The sequence below is a fragment of the Vipera ursinii genome (assembly GCF_947247035.1).
Source record: "Vipera ursinii genome assembly, chromosome: 7".
In the NCBI taxonomy this organism is placed as follows: domain Eukaryota; kingdom Metazoa; phylum Chordata; class Lepidosauria; order Squamata; family Viperidae; genus Vipera; species Vipera ursinii.
Window position 1 is genome coordinate 65,122,229 of NC_139521.1, and position 6,020 is coordinate 65,128,248.

The following is a 6,020-nucleotide window of genomic DNA, read 5'->3' on the forward strand; positions in this document are numbered from 1 at the left end:
TTAGATAAGGCAGTTCTATCTAGTTATGGATCTGGCTTGACTATTTTCTTCTGTCTTATTATTCAGGAACTCCCCTGAATTATCAGCTCTGATATTCTGACAATAACATTACTTACCAACATCATTTAAGTGAGGGCTAGTCCATTTCTAAAAAGGTAAAGGTCCCCCCGCACATGCATGCTAGTCATTTCCGACTCTAGGGGCTGGTGCTCATCTCCGTTTCAAAGCTGAAGAGCCAGTGCTTGTCTGAAGACATCTCAGTGGTCATGTGGCCAGCATGACTGGACGCCAAAGGCGCATGGAACGCTGTTACCTTCCCACTGGAGTGGTCCCTATTTTTCTACTTGCATTTTTACGTGCTTTCGAACTGCTAGGTTGGCCAAAGCTGGGACAAGTAACAGGCGCTCACTCTGTTACGCGGCACTCAGGATTCGACCCGCCAAACTGCCGACCTTCTGATCGACAAGCTCAGCGTCCTAACCCACTGAGCCACCATGTCCCTTGTAACAGAATAGAAGCCAGATATTAAAATAGTACCAAACTCACTATTATTTTTTTCTGGTAGATCTTATAAGTCTACAAAAGACTGTCCAGCTTTTCAGGTAGAAATCTTCCCTAGTCTTGTTTCATTTCAATACTTATCAGGACATAGTCATAGCAATGCAACTGTTAAAGCACAATGCATGTAGTGCCCCAAAAATGATTGAAGGTGATAGTGAACACAGCTGATAATCACCATGTCTCCTTTCCAAGCCCTGCTAGCCCTAATTACAGAACATGAGAGATCCCAAAGTCATTAAACATGAATTGATCAAGATTATTATAATTTCCTCTTCTCATATAATGGTCTATATGTTACATGTCATGTCCTTCACTGTCACCACTTTCTATAGATAAATGATGATAATTAATTGTTTGGTTTTTTTCAATGTTACAGATTTTAACCCAGTTGAATGAACCCAGCAGAAACCCAAAGAGAAGAATAATTGTTGTTCTATGTTTGATCTACAGAGTTGCCTTATATTATATCAAGCTATGAGTTGATTTATTAAAATTTTGTGCATGAATGTTCCTGGCTCTTTAGGATGTGCTTCCTATTCAAGAACCTTTAAGTGGAAATATTGGGTATTAAAACTGGGGTCTGATGAATGCCAAATGTTGCCCTAACGCTGATAAGCCTTCCCAGAAATTTAGACCATGGCTTGGCCCATGCCTAAGCCTTGTTTCTCAGGGATGAATACAAATACGCAGCAGAGACCCTGCACACAGACATTCCTGAATGATCCTTTGTCTCGTTTGGAAAATTGATAAGAAAGATCTCATGTGTTTGAAAAAAAGGAGGACTTGTCTTCTTTAGACAATTTAATTTCCTCTATTTAAGCTGGTTAATTTCTAGCAGCTTGATTGTAGCTGTCCCTGTAAGTATGTATGTAATTATATCAATTATACTTGAGTGTCAAAATGCTCCTTAGATCCAGCTTTATTTCTATTGTAGCTTTTTGTAATCTAGCCATAGCAGTTAAGAGTTGGAGGCTCATTCATTGGGAGGGGAACATGTTGGGAAAACTGCCCTAGTACTGCTCTTCAACATGCTACAGAATCTATTTATTTAATTTGTATCCTGCCTTTATTAATTTTACAGATAAGGCGGCGAGCATATCCAACACATGTTCCTCCCCTTATTTTTCCCACAACAGTAACCCTGTGAGGTGAGTTGGGCTGAGAGAAAGGGATTAGCCTAAGGTCACCCACCTAAGATGGGGCTAGAATTTACCAGGTTTCTAGCCTGGTGCCTGAATTATTAGAAGCCTGAATCATTTACGTCTATATGTTCTTAGCTCAACTTACCCTATTGGCAGTGGAGATTCCTCTGATCGTAATGTCCCTGGTTATTCTGTATTTGTCTCTTTCTAGAATTAATTGCATTGGGATTCCTACATGTCCAAATAGGAACAGAGGAATTGCCATTCTTGAAACAGCAGGTTACAAATAGAGATGTTCTTCTGCTTTTCAAACAAGCTCTTCATGATGGTTGGCTGGTTGGTTGTTTTCCCAGAAATGGATCCTCATACTTTTTCAGCCTGGATTGGCAGCCAAGGATGGGTGCCCTTTTTTGTTCAGCTTCTTTTGTGTTTACAGCATAGGACTGTGGTGGCAAACCTATGGCATGCGTGCCACAGGTGGCATGCAGAGCCCTCTCTGTGAGCACGCACGCCGTTGCCCCAGTCCTGGGCCTTCAGCTGGGTTTTACAAAACCTTTTTGCTTTAGGCCTCCATTGCCGTGTGCAAAAAAAAAAAGGTTCAATCAATCAATCAATCAATTTCAACTTCTCACGGAAAAAAAAGATCTCGCAAAGTTGGAATTGATTGATTGAACTTTTTAGTCCCACTCAGTCTGCCATTACCACCGCAGTCACGCCCACCCAATGGGCCACACCCACCCAATGGGCCACGCCCCCCCGGCACCCGATGATACATAAGTGGGTTTTGGGTTGCAGTTTGGGCACTCGGTCTCTAAAAGGTTCGCCATCACTGGCATAGGATATGGTCAAGGTCTGGATCTACTGCACGTTTACTCCCTTTAGAGTAGAATCTCAACTGTTTGAACAGAGCTGGAGGCAGTGGGGGAATACGTTTGCCTAAGCATTATCCTTAATTTTTCCTCACATGGGCATGAACATGTGGGCAGCCCGGATGACTCTGGAGCTTTTCTCTCAACATATGTAGAGTGGGGAATCTGGGTGCACTGTCAAATGCCCATGGACTTCCTGTGTGCCTTCTGCATTGTGCCTGAATCATTATCAGTCACTGAAATAGAGTCAGGCAAAAGAGTTTTTCTTCTCTACTAGCCCCTCCCTAACACAGGCCTTTCACCCCTCCCTTAATTGCAGCTGGAAGGGGGAGGGATGAACTGATCTCTTTACAAAGCTGTGCAAAAGGAATTGCTTGAATTGAAAGAGAGAAGAAACTAACCAGCGCTCTTTGTCGTGCAAAGCGGTGTCTTGGATGCCCCAGTCAGGCTCCTGAGGGTGCTTTTCTGAAAGCCGTACAAAGGTCTGCACGTTGCGTTCCGTAATTCAGTCCCAGGTGTGCTGTGAACACCTTATTTTATTTTGCTGCCGCTTCTGTTGCCTCTTACATTCATTGAAGGTAAGTCCAGAATAGACATTTGGGATTTCCCCCCCCCCTTTCCTTTCTGATAGATGAGTTTTGTTTGCCTCTTTGCTTGATTTGGTTCTAACTTCTCATCTTAGTTGTTTGAATGAGTAAAGAAAAAGAAAAAAGAAAGATCAGAAAGAAATGGTCCCTGCTAGCAACAGCATTAGTGGGTTTCCTTACAGTTGTTTTCAGCTGATAATAAGCCAGTTCCTTGCTTGTGTGATTTAAGCTTACCACTTTTTTTTTTTTACAAATACCAAGTATTCTAAGTAGGATAGGAATGTTCATAATAGATTCACACAGCAAAGTAACCAAACGTACTCAAAATTTGCAATGGCCAGACCTGACGTACTATAACAGAAGGAACCTGTCATATAACTAAAAATTACAATCATGTATAAATTGTATAACTGTATAAAATATATATAAAACAGAAAGATTGGAATAAAACTGAGCAAGAGATAGATCTATAACTGCTATGAGTCGGCAGGAATCAGACGGCAAATAAATTTAATAAATGAATCTAACCAATACCTATCTTATTGAATAGTAACCCTGACTGATTTTTCGGTGCACTAAATATTAAGAAATCAAACTGAGTTTTTCTTTTTAAAGGATTAATTCTGATTCCTTTAAAATCATAAGAAATGCAACAACTTTCTTAGGACCTGATTAAAACTTAGTTGTCCTCCCATTGGGTTTTTTTTTTTAATTCTGTAGCTAATTAGAATAAAAACACAAGACTGTCTTCCCAGAATATTTTGAAAAGCCTTCCACGGTTAATGCTATCAGTTTAGTAAGCCAGGCATGTTATGAAATGCGAATACAATATTAAAGTGTAACTTTTTAACTAGTTATCACAACGGCCAGTTAAATAGTGCTTCTCCCCCTTTCCTTCCCTTTGTCAATAATTCAGATCTATTTTGGCTGATTTATTAACAAGACCATTTTGCTAGAAGAATTTAATAGACGTATAGCTTAAAAAACCATCCTTAACACCACTGCATTAGATTTATACTGAGCCTCTATTGAGAACAGGGGAACCATAGCTAGAATTCACCCTATCTGGGAAGATATAGAAATCACTTTTAATCAATCCATTTAAAATAAATTCAGGGCATTTTTTTAAAAACCTGCCTGCCGATCATATTTTTAAGGGAGAAATGAAATGTATCCAAATCTCACGCACAGCGTGCCTTTAAAATTTTAAAATCAGTGACAGACGTACCTTGGGCTGTTCAGACTTACAGTTTAGGCTCCTATAGTATCTGCCATTTCCAGAAAGGCATTTTTTTATTCATCTCTGGCAACAAAAAGACACAAAGGGTCTTAATAGCACTTTAAAAACTCAGCCAGCCTTTAAAGTGGAAGCTTTTGTGGAGCTACATCTGATGTGAGGGAGTGTCCTCCATGTGGACTATGCCAGGCAAAAATCATTTATTTGCTTAAAACCAAAGGTCATTATGCAGCAGGTAACACTATCCATGCAATCAACCCAGATGAATTCCACAAAATAAGTATATGATTCTGTCTAATGTGCAATGCAGCTCTTTGTGTGTCTGTGTGTCTCTGTGTTGTGGTTTTGGCTTTTCCCATGTGTGCATCTGGGGCTTCAAGATTGACTCCTTATGTTGAGAAATCAAAGCCTTTTGTTGGCGGCATCCTGTCTGTATAATTCTATGCTCGGAAGGGCTAATGGGGCCGCTGAACACAAAGGCTAAACCTTTCCATGGAGAAAAATAGCTGTTTCAGAATACAGTTTATCTATGAATCAGTTTAGAAATAAGTATTGCTGAGGCACAACTGATCTGTACTGGTTACTGGGAGTGCTGTCATAATTAGCTTTTTTAAAAAATTTCACACTGGAGTGTTAATGTTTCATTATCTATGTTTTATTTTGCTGTCTACATTTTGAGAATAAAGGATAACTCAGTTTTAGGGCTAAAAGAGAACCAAGGTTTATCCATGCACAATTCTATACTACTTCGTCCTTTGATTTTGTCTCTTTTCTTCACTACTTTTATTCTACCTCTTCCTAAATTGTCCAACATTTCCTTTTGGTATATGGCATATATGTGTATTCCTCTTACATGTTCATATGTTTATTTTTTTAAACAAAATTTCTTTATCCTCCTTATTTTTTCCCCTTTTTGTGATTGTTCACCCTCCACCCTCATTAGCTTTGTGTTATTAAATAAGTAAAAGTTAAGAGAGCCACCCAGAGTTGGTTTATAAGACAGGCGGCCATAGAAATGTTTTAAATAAATAAATAAAACAACGAGGGACTTTAGAAATGAAAATTCTGGGGAAAATGGAATTCTCTTCATTCCTTAAGTTTTTTTTTTTACATCGTATCCGCTCAGAAATAAGTACAATTGACCTTCCTTACAATTATGCTACTACTACTTGAAAGAATTATTTTTTAGGACTCACAGCTGTAAGAAAAAGGTTTCTTTTTTAAAAAAAGTTAGTGTAATAGAATTCCCAAAGGTGCTTTTTCAAGAGGCAATTGGACTTTCTTTGTTTTTCCTTGAAGGTATTTCGCTTCTTATCCAAGAAGCTTCCTCGGTTCTGACTTTCCTTGAAGCGAAACATCTTCAAGAAAAAACAAAGAAAGGCCAGTTGCCTCTTAAAAAAGCACCTTTGGGACAACCATGACCTGGATGACTGAGAATCTCCACAGACATTTAGTGTAATAGTAGTGAATCATTTATGAAATGCTTTCTTGTCAATATATTATGTAGTGATTAAAATAAATTGAATATAATAAAAAATTTTTGAATCCAAAGCATTGATATGGGATTAAAATAAACTGAACTTAACAGAAAAATAATAATAAAATCCGTATAAAATACATTTAG